The sequence below is a fragment of the Sapajus apella genome, unplaced genomic scaffold (genome assembly GCF_009761245.1).
Source record: "Sapajus apella isolate SASKATOON/1434 unplaced genomic scaffold, GSC_monkey_1.0 scaffold7, whole genome shotgun sequence".
Lineage (NCBI taxonomy): Eukaryota > Metazoa > Chordata > Mammalia > Primates > Cebidae > Sapajus > Sapajus apella.
In genome coordinates this window covers 12,037,542-12,052,369 of record NW_022436947.1, presented here as the reverse complement: position 1 = coordinate 12,052,369, position 14,828 = coordinate 12,037,542, and the positions used below count along the sequence as shown (strand labels likewise).

At 43.2% G+C, this 14,828-nt stretch overlaps 1 pseudogene; it reads left to right on the top strand.

The window, feature by feature from the left end:
* The first annotated feature begins 2,425 nt into the window (after positions 1-2,425).
* Positions 2,426-2,790, top strand: LOC116550006 (annotated as a pseudogene).
* Positions 2,791-14,828: the final 12,038 nt, after the last annotated feature.

Sequence of the window (14,828 nt, the reverse complement as noted above, 5' to 3'; positions counted from 1 at the left end):
GAGCCCAGAGGGTGGGGTAGAGCCTTGAATCACAGAGGATCATTACTAGGTCTTGAAAACTAATGTTGTTTGCCTGGGTAGATTTTTTTTTTTTTGTGACAAACTCTCACTCTGTCACCCAGACTGGAATGCAATGGCAAGACCTCAGCTCACTGCAACCTCCACTTCCCAGGCTCAAGTGATCCTCTCACCTCAGCCTCCTGAATAGCTGGGACTACAGGCACATGACACCATGCCTGGCTAAATTTTTTTTTTTTTTTTTTTGTAGAGATGGGGTTTCCCCGTGTCGCCAGGCTGGTCTTAAACTCCTGATCTAAGTGATCCGCCCACCTCAGCCTCCCAAAATGCTGGGATAACAGGTGTGAACTAACACTCCTGGCTTGCCCGGATAGATTTTGAAACTGCATGGGATTGGTGCTTTCTTTTTTCCTTCTGTTTTCTCCCTTTTTTGGATGGGAATGTTTACAATTGCTATCTTATGCCTGTCTCACTGTTGTACCTTGGGACCAGATAATTTGTTTTCTATTTTCAAACATCCACAGATCAAGAGAAGTTTTGCCCCAAGAGGGACTGTACCAACAGCCTCACCTATATTTGATTTAGATGATACAGATGATGAGATTTGGGACTTTTGAGCTGATGAGACTTCAATGACATTTTGGACTTGAGTTGTTGCTGCAATGGGTTAGACTTTGGGGGTCTTTGGGAACGGGTGAATATATTTTTGCACTTGGGACACATGTCAATCTTTGAGAACCGGAGGGCAAATTATGTTTGCGGCAATTTGTTACATCAGAAATAGGAATCTCACACATGGACCAATAGATATGAATAGATACTTTTCAACCTACAACATCTCATTCCATTCCTGGTCTCTTATGTTGGCTTTCTTGGCCCATATATTTCTGTTTTCCTTTCTTCTCTTGAGACTTTTCATTCTTTTTAAATTAAAACATTTTTGAATAATAGAGATGAGGTCTTACTATTTTGACCAGGCTGGTCTTGAACTTCTGGCCTAAAGTGATCCTCCCATCCTGGCCTCTCAAAGTGCTGGGATTACAGCTATGAGCCACTGCACCTGGCCAGAGAATTCTCAGTCTTTATGTTGACTCCTTCCTCTACCTGTCTCTTAGATGTCAGTACTGTTCAGAAATTCTGTCCTAGACCATTTTCTCCTCCGTGAGCACATTCTGTTTGCACAGTCCAATCCATTCCCCAGAATTCCACCTCTACCTACATCCAAATCTGTATCTCCAGTCCAGCCTTCTTTCCTGAGTCCTGGACACAGGTAATCATCTGCTTCCAGCACTTCTCCATGCGGCTGTCTAACAAACATGCAAACTCATCCTTTTACTGTTCACTGCTTCCCATGCAGCAGCCATTCTCAGTTCCTTGCTGAGCAAAGTGCACATTCTCTCACACTTGTGACTCTGTTTGGCTGGAATGTTCTTCTCTACATTCTTCTTCTTGGCTACAAGCTGTCTTTCAAGACTCATTTCAAGAAATGGGGCCAGGCTTGGTGGCTCGCGCCTATAATCCCAGTACTTTGGGAGGCTGAGGCAGGCAGATCACCTGAGGTCAGGAATTCAAGATCAGCCTGGCCAACATGGTGAAACCCTGTCTCTGCTAAAATACAAAATTATCTGGGCATGGTGGTGAGCACCCAGCTACTCGGGAGCCTGAGACAGGAAAATCGCTTGAACCAGGGAGGCGGAGGTTGCAGTGAGCCGAGATTGTGCCACTGCATTCCAGCCTGGACAACAGAGCCAGACTCTGTCTCAAAAATAAAAGACTATTTAATACAGGAACAGGAATCCAAATAAAGAAATAAAAAACAAAAAATAAAAATAAAGCACTTACTACTTTGGGAAATTTTCTCTCTTCCTTGGATTTCAGCCAGCATCCCTCTTCTGTTTGCCTTTAGTAGCCTCACCGCTCCCTGCGTTCATACATTAATGTGTTCACCCAGCAAGTATTGACTGAGCACCTAAGGTGCCCCAGGCACAGCCGAAGGCTCTAGGATACAATGGTGAACAGGGCTTGACCTCCACTGTCACACTGGAGTTGAGAGAAGGAAACAACTGATTTGTCAATTCCAATATGCTGCATTACAAGTCAAGGAAGACTGGGGGCAGAAATAAGTATAGGAAATGGCATTTCAGGCAGCAATCTATGCAGAGGCGGAGCCTGGAGAAAGAAGGATGTTTGGGAGGACCTCAAGTTTCTTAGGGCCAGGTGCAAGAGCTCCTGCCTGTAATCCCAGCTACTCAGGAAGCTGAGGCCGGAGGATGCCTGAGCCTAGGAGATGAGTCTGGAGTCAGCCGTGATTGCCTTACTGCACTCCAGACCAGTTGACAGACCAAGACCTTGTCTAAATAAATAAATAAATAAATAGGGAGCACTGTGAAGAAGAGGCGAGAACGACCTCCAGATCGACCAAAGCCTGCGCGCCCCTGCATCCCACGCCCAGCGCCTAGGTCCCGCCGCCACCATGCCCAAGAGAAAGGCTGAAGGGGATGCTGAAGGAGATAAAGCCAAGGTGAAGGACAAACCGCAGAGAAGATGCGCGAGGTTTCCTGCTAAACCTGCTCCTCCAAAGCCAGAGCCCAAGTCTAAAAAGGCCCCTGCAAAGAAGGGAGAGAAGGTACCTAAAGGGAAAAAGGGAAAAGTTGATGCTGGCAGAAAGGGAACAACCCCGCAGAAAATGGAGATGCCAAAACAGACCAGGCACAGAAAGCCGAAGGTGCTGGAGATGCCAAGTGAAGTGTGTGCGTTTTTGATAACTGTGCACTTCTGGTGACTATACAGTTTAAAATACTATTTTTTTAAAATACTATTTTTTATCAAGTTTTATAAAATGCAGAATTTTGTTTTACTTTTTTTTTTTTTTTTATAGCCATGTTGTTAGCACACAGAACACTTCATTGTTGTTTTGGGGGAAGGGCATATGTCACTAACAGAATGTCTCCAAAGCTGGATTGATGTGGGGGAAAATACCTCTCCCTTCTAGTTTTGAGAAACTTCCTCTTGGCTCCCAGGAGGAGGGATTCCCTGACTTGGACACACATGGTCACCTTGGCACTCAAAAGCCCTGTGGTGTGGAAAAACAAATTCGATTTCCTGTCCTCTTCTCCCTTTCCACCTTCCAGCATAGACTTAACTCCCTTAAGCCCAGACATCTGTTGGGACCTGACCCCCAGTCATTGGTTACCAGTGCATCAGGCAATCTGGACTTTCCAGCGATGCCACTGAGATGGCACCTGTCAAAAGAACAGTGGTTTCATTTCTAGATTGTGGATCTTCAGGTAAATTCTGCCATTTCATTTCACTTCCTGAAAGTCAGGGTCAGCTCATAAAAAGTTGTTAAACAACATGCTAAATGTGAAATGTCAACCCTCACTCCAAACTTTCCCTGTTCAGAGCATCAGATGAAGACTTCATTGGCTTTTATAGTGGCTTTCTGATTTTTGGTAGTCCATCAAAGAAGGGAGTTTGAAAGTTGTTGTATACTGTTAACGATTGTCTGCCCATGTCCTGCCTAAAATACCATGATTGTTTATGGAAAGTATCTTTAATGAAGCTGGATACAGTTTGGCTTGGAAAATAAGAATGATAAATAAATAAATTCCTATGGAATGCAGAAGGGGGTGGTGGTGGGCTGTGAGATGCCAACTACACAGATTGACAGAAGCCCTGATCAAGTCCCAACTCCTTTGATCCTGCAGAGCAAAGGGAGCCTTTGGAGGCATTAAAAGGGGACTACCAGGCCGGGCGCGGTGGCTCCAGCCTGTAATCCCAGCACTTTGGGAGGCCGAGCCGGGTGGATCACAAGGTCAAGAGATCGAGACCATCCTGGTCAACATGGTGAAACCCCGTCTCTACTAAAAATACAAAACATTAGCTGGGCATGGTGGCGTGTGCCTGTAATCCCAGCTACTCAGGAGGCTGAGGCAGGAGAATTGCCTGAACCCAGGAGACGGAGGTTGCGGTGAGCCGAGATCGCACCATTGCACTCCAGCCTGGGTAACAAGAGCGAAACTCCATCTCAAAAAAAAAATAAATAAATAAAAATAAAAATAAAAAAATAAAAAAAAATAAAAGGGGACTACCGTAGCTATAGTCTGGAAACTAGATTGGAAGGGAAACAGAAGAGGTTACAGTTACCCAAGTAAGAGACAATGGTGAGTAGTGGGGACGGGGAAGTACTGGGGAAGATATAGTTGTTGGATGTTGGAAGAGAGGCGGAATTTGAGGCTGATACCTAGAAGCCTTTCCTTTTTGTCTCTCCCACTGGTCTGCCTTATTCACCTTAGCAGCCACAGCAATCAGAAAAATGCCTGATTGAAACCCGGTTAACCAAAGACATGGCCTCTGGCCTCTGGAGGTGTCAGAGTTCAGCTTGTGGTCCCTAGGAAAAGAGAGGCACACCAGTTGGTTCTTCTGCCCTATGAATAAGAAACATATAAGGCCTTTGGCCTCCTAGGAAGGTACTTGACGGTGCACATTATGAAGGAGTGAAGTAGCAGGAACTAGAAGAACTCTCAAACCAAATGGATAAACAAAATGTGGTATATACACACAATTGAATATTATTCATTAAAAGGAAGGAAAATTTAAAAGAAAGGAAATTCTGATGCATGCTACACCATAGATGAACCTTGATGACATGATGCTAAGTGAAATAAGCCCAATGCAAAAGGACAAATGCTGTCTGATACCACTTATATGAGATACCTAGAGCAGTCAAATTCATGGAGACAGAAAGTAGAATGGGAATTGCCAGGGGCTTGAGAGACTACAGGAACCCTCCACCACACCTGGCTAATTTTTGTATTTTTAGTAGAGATGGGTTTTCACCATGTTGGCCAGACTGGTTTCTAACTTCTGACTCAGGTAATCCACCTGCCTCAGCCTCTCAAAGTGAGCCACCATGGCTGACCTATAATTCTATTTTTAAAAAGCAGAAGATATCAGAAATGGGGATCACCCAGTCCTGACTCAACTCCTTCATCTCTCAAGTAAGGTAACTGAAGCTGGGGTTCTTCTGTGGCTTGTCTGACTGGAATTGGACCTAGAACCCTGGGAGAATGCGGGAGAACAGAGAACCTGGTGTTTGCCGGGGCCTCCAAGGACACAGTCACAGAGAGGGGGCTGTGAACATGGCAACACAGCAGCAGTAAAAGTAACTTCCAAAGAATGGGAAAATCTTTTTATTGCAGAGGTGACATTTGAGCTGGTAACAAAACCACCATAGGTATTTGCCAGTTGGAGAAAATGTAAGCTGAAAAGATAAAAATCTAGAGATCAGTACGTGTAACCACAGATCAGTAAATGTAACACAGAGAGGTGTTTCTCAACCACAAAAGATGACATGATGTTAATGTGTACTGGATAAGATTTATGTAAAATGCATTAATAACAGGGGAAACTGGCTGTGGATCTGGGAACTCTGTACTATCTTCATAATTTTTCTGTAACTCTAAAAATTACAAAGAAAATATTTTATGGATATTTATTTTTAGAAATAAAATACGTATTTAAAAAAGTAAATACACAAATAAGTAAATTTTAAAAACAAACTTTCAGTAAAATGATACTATTACTGAACCAGAGAGTGCTGTTTCCCTGGAGTCTGTGGCACAGCATAAGATGGCCTCTTGGTGTGTTCACTGACCCTGTGCTCACCCAGGCTGGGGTTATTCAAAACTGACAGTTCCCTCAGTTTCACCAGAAATCCTCCATGACTTGGGCCACTGGTAGCAGGATGTGAGCCTGGCCCTCCAAATCCTTACTCATAACATTGGCTTAAATGACATTCACCACCAGTGTGTTACCCCCTACCCCAAGACTCTAGCCTCAGGTGCTATTGTTTGTTTGTTTTTGTCTTTAGAGGCAGGGTCTTGCTGTGTTGCCCAGGCTAGATTCTAACTCCTGGGATCAAGTGATCCTGCCATCTCAGCCTCCTGAGTAGCTAGGATTATAGGAACATGCCACTGAGCCCAGTTTATGGTGCCATTTTTATATACCCTGTCCCTTCCTTTGTTCTTCCTAAATCCTATAGAAAAACTTCAGCCTTGAACTGAGAGGTTCAGGGGACTGGGCTGGAAGGAAGGCTTTTCATGCTATGCCTTTTTGCACCTTTTGAATATTGGTCCATGTCCATTTGTCAATGTACTATCTTCCACATAAAACACAAAACAGTCTCCTTTTCTCTGTGAATCCTTCCAACCACTCCAAGGAAGAATGAAGCCTTCTTGCCTCCGGCCTCGTGTTCACTACATTTGGCATTCAGAGGTCCTGCCAGTCAGTGCTGCTGATCACCTTTCCCTGTGTAAATGTCTGGCTCCCTTCCCTGGCTAGAAGTGCCTTAAAAGAGGCAGGGCACAGTGGCTCTTGCCTGTAATCCCAGCACTTTGGGAGGTTGAGGTGGGCGGATCACCCGAGGTCAAAAGTTCAAGACCAGTCTGGCCAACCAACATGGTGAAACCCCATCTCTACTAAAAACAGAAAAATTGGCTGGGTGCAGTGGCTCATGCCTGTAATCCCAGCACTTTAGGATGCTGAGGTGGGTGGATCACGAGGTCAGGAGATCGAGACCATCCTGACCAACATGGTGAAACCCCATCTCTACTAAAAATACAAAAAATTAGCTGGGTGTGGTGGCGCATGCCTATAGTCCCAGCTACTGGGAAGGCTGAGGAGAAAGAATCATTTGAACCCAGGAGGCAGGGGTTGCAGTGAGCCAACATTGCGCCACTATACCCAAGCCTGAGCAATAGAGTCACACTTAAAAAAAAAATAATACCTTAAAGGGAAAGGGCTTTGGGAGACTGAGGCAGGTGGATCACAAGGTTAGGAGTTCGAGACCAGCATGACCAACATGGTGAAACCCCACCTCTACTAAAAATACAAAATTAGCTGGGCATGGTGGCACATGCCTGTAATCTCAGATACTCGGGAGGCTGAAGCAGGAGAATCGCTTGAACCTGGGAAGCAGAGGTTGCAGTGAGCACAAGATTGCACCAGTGCACTCCAGCCTGGACAACAGAGCAAGACTCTGTCTCAAAAAAAAAAAAGACAAAGGGCTGCATCCACCACAGTATCTTGAGTGGGGCCTGGCAGGTATCCCATTCAATGTTGGATGACTATTAATTAAACAAGAATTAGAAACTAGAAAATCAGAATCCAATGCGAATTGAATGACATTGAAGGGAAGGGAAGAACATGGAGCATCTGATTCAGTAAACTAAAAGTTAAATTTTAGAACGTGAAAGTGGGACATTGTGTTAGTTGAGTCTGTTTAGGTGAAAAGTTGCAGAAAGCCAACTAAAATTAGCATATGTGAACCAGAAGACAACAAAGGAAGAGAAGGAGAAGGAGAGAGGAGGGGGAGGAAAAAGAAAAAAAGACAGAAGGATAAAACAATGAAGTTCTTCTTGATACACACAACCCCCTGGATTTGGGTGAGGTGCGATCCAGGGACTCCTTGTATCATCCTCCGTCCCCTGCCCCTGCCTTCCCCTGGACTGGCTCATGCCCAGGCAGCTCTTTCCCTTGGTAGCAGAGAAGGCTACTGTGGTAGCCCTAGGCTTATTTTATTCTCATACCTGCAATCTAGAGAAAAGGTAGTGCTTTCCTTCTGCTCTCTTCAGCAAAAAGTCCAAGGATGTTGCTTGTGAGCTCTTTTTTGAGTTCATCAGTGTGGTCAGGGGATAGAAGATCTGTTTGGCAATGACTTGGGCCATGTACCCAGTCTTGGAACTATGAGTTAGGAGTGAGTCCTGCCCCACTTGAACCAGAAGACCAAAAGTAAGGGATCGGTGGTGTCTTCAAAGCAAGGCACACAGGGCAGACCAAAAAAAAAACATATGTCCACAATGGGAATATAAAATGGCATATTTTAATATTTATTTATTTATGAGACACCAGTCTCGCTCTGTTGCCCAGGTTAGAGTGCAGTGGCGTGATCTTAGCTCACTGCAATCTCTGTCTCCTGGATTCAAATAATTCTGCCTCAGCTTCCTGAGTAGCTGGGACTACAGGTGTGTACGACCATGCCCAGCTAATTTTTACATATTTTTTAGTAGAAACAGGCTTTCACCCTGTTGGCCAGGCTGGTCACAAACTCCTGACCTCAAGTGATCCACCCTCCTTAGCCTTCCAAAGTGCTGGGATTACAGGCATGAGCCACCATGCCGGGCCTAACACATACTTATTGAAGACTAAATATACACAGCATTGTGAATTAAAGCTCTATGAAGCTTTCAGGGATCTACGTATCAATTCACAGAGCATCAAAAAAGATAACTAGACACTATGTTCCTCCTGAGAGAAGCACATATCACCACCTAGGCAGTAATCTGCCCCCTGGAATGTTTTTGAACCAAAATCTAATCAAGCCAATCAAGCCTGTAGATCTTTTTTTTTTCTTTTTCTTTTTCTTTTTTTGAGACAGTTTTGATCTGTCACCCAGGCTGGAGTGCAGTGGCACGATCTTGGCTCACCGCAACCTCCTCCTCCTAGGTTTAAGCAATTCTCCTGCCTTAGCCTCCTGAGTAGCTAAGGTTACAGGCAGGTGCCACCACACCCAGCTAATTTTTTTTTTTTTAAGTAGAGATGAGATTTCACCACATTGGCCAGACTGGTCTCAAACTCCTGACCTCAAGTGATCCACCCACCTTCCCAAAGTGCTGGGATTACAGGCATGCACTACCATGACCAGTCAAGCCTGTAGAGCTACTTACAGGAAATACAGAAGGCTTTGCATGAGATGTATCGGCAAAATTTAGATTATGGGAAACTCTACAACACCATTTACCTGGTTTCTTTGACAAAAAAAAAAAAAATGCAAGAAAAAAATAAACTATAGATTGAAAGAAAGAAAAATTGCAAGAAAAAAAATAAACTATAGATTAAAAGAAAGACTTAAAAAGATATTTGCTGGGCACGGTGGCTCATGCCCATAATCCCAGCTGAGGCAGGAGAATTGATTAAACGTGGGAGGCAGAGGCTACAGTGAGCTGAGATTGCGCCCCTGCACTCCAGGCTGGACGACAAAGCAAGACTCTGTCTCAAAAAAAAAAAAAAAAAGATATTTAACCCACCATATGGACCTTGTTTGAATCAGGATTTAAATGAACAATGAGGGGAAAAAAATTAAGAGACAATCAGGAAAAAATGAACATTGAGGGGATATTTGATGATATTAGGAAATTATTGTTACCTTTGTAAGCATGATAATGTTGTGATTATGTCCATATATTTTATGGAAACATCTGCAAATATTTACAGAGAAATGCTATGAAGTCTGGGCTTTGCTTTGAAATATTCCTGAATAGAAAAGATGTGGATGGAATAAGATTGGCTGTGATTAAGACCTGATGAAACTGGGTGATAGGTAGATGGAGAATACTGTTTATGCTCTTCCTTCTACTTTGTATAAACTATTCTATAATAAACACATTTTAAAATAGCTGTTCCATGCTAGTAAGACAAGAAATATCTTTTCTTTTTTTTAACTTTGATTTTGGGCTCGGGAGTACCTGTGCAGGCTTTTGTATAGGTAAATTTCGTGTTGGGGGGGTTTTGGTGTACAGATTATTTTGTCACCCAGGGAATAAGAATAGCACCTGATAGGCAGTTTTTGATCCTCACCCTCTTCCCACCCCCCACCCTCTACCCTCAAGTAGGCCTCTGTGTCTGTTGTTCACTTCTTCGTGCCTATGTGTACTCAAAGTTTAGCTCCCACTTATAAGTAAGAATGAGGTATTTGGGTTTTTTGCTTGTGCTAATTTGCTTAGGATAATGGTCTCCATCCAGCTCCATCTATGTTGCTGCAAAGGACATGATCTCATTCTTTTTTTATGGCCACGTAGTATTCCATTGGGTATATGTTCCACATTTTTTTAAATCCTGTCTACTGTTGATGGGCATTTAGGTTGATTCCATGTCATAATTACTGTGACCAGTGCTGCAATGAACATATGTGTGCATGCATCTTTGTGGTAGAATGATTTATATTCATTTGGGTATATGTTCAGTAATGGGATTGCTAGTTTGAATGGTAATTCTGTTTTAAGTTCTTTGAGAAATTGTCAAACTTCTTTCCACAATGGCTGAACTAATTTACATTCCCTTAAGCAGTGTATAAGTGTTCCTTTTTCACCTCATCAGCATCTGTTATTTTTTGACTTTTTAGTAATAGCCATTCCGACTGGTGTGAAATGGTATTTCATTGTGGTTTTGATTTGCATTTCTCTAATAATTGGTGATGTTTAATATTTTTTCACGATTATTGGTCATGTCTATGTCTTCTTTTGAAAAGTATTCATTCATATCCTTTGCCCATTTTCTGCTTCTTTTTTATTAATAACCCATTTCTTCAAAACTTTCCCCATTTTTAATGGGATTGTTTGCTTTGCCAAAAGTTCAAGACCAGCCTGGGCGACAAAGTGAGGTCCACCCTGCCCCCTGCACCTCTATAAAAAATAAATAATTAGCTGGGTGTAGTGGTGCATGCCTGTAGTCCCAGCTTCTTGAGGGGCTGAGGCGGGAGGATCACTTGAGCCTAGGAGTTCAAGGTTACAGTGTGCTCTGATAGCCCACTGCATTCCAGCACAGGAAACAGGGAGAGAGCCTGTCTCTTAAAAACAACAGGCCGGGTGCGGTGGCTCATGCCTGTAATCCCAGTACTTTGGGAGTCCGAGGCAGGTGGATCATGAGGTCAAGAGATCGAGACCATACTGGCCAACATAGTGAAACCCTGTCTCTACTAAAAATACAAAAATTAGCTGGGCGTGGTGGCGCACGACTGTAGTCCCAGCTACTCAGGAGGCTGGGGCAGGAGAATTGCTTGAACACAAGAGGCAGACGTTGCAGTGAGCCAAGATTGTGCCACTACACTCCAGCCTGGCACCTGGTGACAGAGTGAGACTGTCTCAAAAAAAAAAAAAAAAAAGTTGGTGATTTTTTTTACTCCAGCTTGAATAACAGAGCAATACTCTGTCTCGAAAAATAAAATAAAAATAAAACAAAATGTAATGTTATTACAGATATTTGATTCCAAAAAAGACTTTTCATTATTCCAAACAAGTGATTATGTTTTTCATTTGTTTATTTGTTTGAGACTCATTCTCACTCTGTTGCCAAGGCTGGAGTGCTGTGGCGTGATCTCAGCTCGCAGTAACCTCGGCCTCCCAGGTTCAAGTGATTCTCCTGCTTCAGCTTCCCGAGTAGTGGGATTACAGGCACTCGCCACCATGCCCAGCTAATTTTTATATTTTTAGTAGCAACAGGGTTTCAGCATGTTGGCCAGGCTGGTCTCAAACTCCTGACCTCAAGTGATCCTCCCACCTCAGCATCCCAAAGTGCTGGAATTACAGGTGTGAGTCACTGCACCTGGCCTGCATTTTGCTTTGCAGGCCAGGCGCAAACACCTGAGGTCAGGAGTTCGAGACCAGCGTGGCTAACATGGTGAAGCCCTGTCTCCACTAAAAATACAAAAATTGGCCAGGCACGGTGACTCACACCTGTAATCCCAGCACTTTGGGAGGCCAAGGCCAAGGCGGGTGGATCATCTGAGGTCAGGAGTTTGAGACCAGCCTGGCCAACATGGTGAGACCCTGTCTTTACTTAAAAAAAATGCAAGAAAAGTAGCCAAGCATGGTGGCACATGCCTGTAGTCTGAGCGACTCGGGAGGCTGAGGCACAAGGATCATTTGAACCCGGGAGGCAGAGATTGCAGTGAGCCAAGATTGTGCCACTGCACTCCAGACTGGGCAACACAGTGATTCTCTATCTCAAAAAAAAAAAAATTAGCTAAGCATGGTAGCAGGTGCCTATAATCCCAGCTACTTGAGTGGCTGACGCATGAGAGTCATTTGAACCTGGGAGGCAGTGTGGGAGCCAAGATCATGCCATTGCACTCCAGCCTGAGCGAAAAGAGTGAAATTCCAAAGGCCGGGCGCGGTGGCTCAAGCCTGTAATCCCAGCACTTTGGGAGGCCGAGGCGGGTGGATCACGAGGTCAAGAGATCGAGACCATCCTGGTCAACATGGTGAAACCCCGTCTCTACTAAAAATACAAAAAATTAGCTGGGCATGGTGGCGCATGCCTGTAATCCCAGCTACTCAGGAGGCTGAGGCAGGAGAATTGCCTGAACCCAGGAGGCGGAGGTTGCGGTGAGCCGAGATTGCGCCATTGCACTCCAGCCTGGGTAATATGAGTGAAACTCCGTCTCAAAAAAAAAATGCAGAAGAGTGTATAGATCACACTACTTTTGTAAAAAACCTATGCCTTATACTAGCTTATACATGCATTTAAAAATATCTGGAAGAAAAATAAGAAACTAATAGGAGTTGTTTCTTGGGTGGATGGAAACCAGTTAGGACAAATAGAGATGGAAAGAGACTTTTCATTGTGTACTTTTATAGACATTTTAATGTTTGACTCACAAATATCTATTACATATTCAAAAACATAAGTAAAGAATTTTTTAAAATTAAGTAGCCTGAGCCAGGTGTAGTGGCTCATGTCTGTAATTCCAACACTTTGGGAAGCCAAGGAGGGAGGGTTGCTTGAACCCAAGAGTTAGATCAGCCTGGAAAATAAAGTGAGACCTCCATCTCTACAAAACAAAACCCAAACAAAATAAAAAATGATGAAAGTTTATGTTACAGTTTTTATTTATTTATTTTTGAGACAGAGTCTCGCTCTGTTGCCCAGGCTAGAATGGAGTGGCATGATCTTGGCTCACTGCACTCCAGCCAGGATGACACAGTGGGACTCTGTCTCAAAAAAATAAATAAAGAAAAAGAAAACTAGGTAATATGGTGAAATGAAAGCTAATAAGATAATCATAGTAATAAATTTTGCTATTTATATGTGTTTATAATGAATGCCTCTAAACTTTCCCTTCCTCCTTCTGAAAGTTCTTATATGAATTAAAAATCTGCAAAGTTGGCCGGGCGCGGTGGCTCAAGCCTGTAATCCCAGCACTTTGGGAGGCCGAGGCGGGTGGATCACGAGGTCAAGAGATCGAGACCATCCTGGTCAACATGGTGAAACCCCGTCTCTACTACAAATACAAAAATTCAGCTGGGCATGGTGGCGTGTGCCTGTAATCCCAGCTACTCAGGAGGCTGAGGCAGGAGAATTGCCTGAACCCAGGAGGCGGAGGTTGCGGTGAGCCGAGATCGCGCCATTCCACTCCAGCCTGGGGAAAAAAGGAAAAACTCCTGCTCAAAAAAAAAAAAAAAAAAAAAAAATCTGCAAAGTCTAATGACACAGAATAATGAGTACAAATCCAGAGACACACTCACATATGAGTCACTTTATTTTTGTAGCAACACAGAGCATTAGGGGAAGAACAGTGGTTACTAAATAATGCTGGATCCAGGGCATATCCTTATTATTATTATTTTTTTAAATAGCAGCTTGACTTTTACTTCATACCATAACACGAATATATATTCCGTGTGTGGTAGATCTAAATGTGAAAATACAACAATATAGTTTCAAGAAGATAACATAGGAAACTATCTTCATCATCTTAGGGTAGACAAAGATCTCAAAGTGGAGACACACAACACTAACCTTTAAGAAAAGATTGGTCTTGTTCATTAAAAGTCACCATGAAAAGAGTGACATGACAAGCCTCTGAGTGAGAGAAAATACTTGCGGTGCCTATAACCCACAAAGGACTCGTCTAGAATATGCACTCAACTCCTACAAATCAATAAGAAAAAGAAACGACCAACAGGAAATGAGGCAAAAGGCTTAAACAGACATTTTATAAAGGAAATTATACATGCAGTGGTTCACACCTGTAATCCCAGCACTTTGGGAGGCCGAGGAGGGTAGATCGTCTGAGGTCAGGAGTTTGAGACCAGCCTGGCCACCATGGTGAAACACCATCTCCACTAAAAATACAGAAATTAGCTGGGTGTGATGGTGGGCACCTGTAATCCCATCTACTCAGGAGGCCGAGGCAGGAGAATCACTTGAACCTGGGAGGCAGAGGTTGCAGTGAGTTGAGATCATGCCATTGCACTCCAGCCTGGGGGACAGAGCAAGACTCTGTCAAAAAAAAAAAAAAAAAAAAAAAAAAAAAGAAAGAAAGAAAGAAAGAAATTATACAAATAGTAAGGATGTGAAAGCTACTTAACCTCTTTAGTTAACAAGGAAATGCACATTTAAACTACCATGAAATACCACACCCACCTACCAGCATGGCTACATTTAGAGATGCTGACAATGTCAAGTGTTGACAAAAAAAATGTGGACCAACAACTTTCATATAGTGCTCATGGGAATGGAAAATGGTACAACCTCCTTAGAAAATCAGAAATATAAACTGAACATACACGTTCCTGATGATCAAGCACCTCCACTGCTGGGTATTCACCCAGCACAATTACACGTTTGTGTGCATTCAGAGACATACACAACAATATACAGGCATTCTTCATTAATAATACCAAACCAGGAACACCTTCAATGTCCAGAATCATAGAATAGATAAATTATGGTATATTGTACGAATGACTAACAGCTATGTAGGATATGGTTACTCTCACAAACTATGTTAAACAAAAGAAGCAGGGTACAAAATAACTCATATTGTAAATTTCTGTGTATTTGCTAGCTTCAAAAGCAAGCAAAACTAATATATGGTTTTAGAAGTCAGGTGTTGAGGGGTGAATCTGGGGTGCTGGTGACATTCTACTAATAGTTCTCCTGGGTGAAAGTTTACACAGGTGAGTTAATTACACTTCATTGACACCTACACTTCTGATTTGTGTACTTCTCTTTATGTGTTAAATGTCATT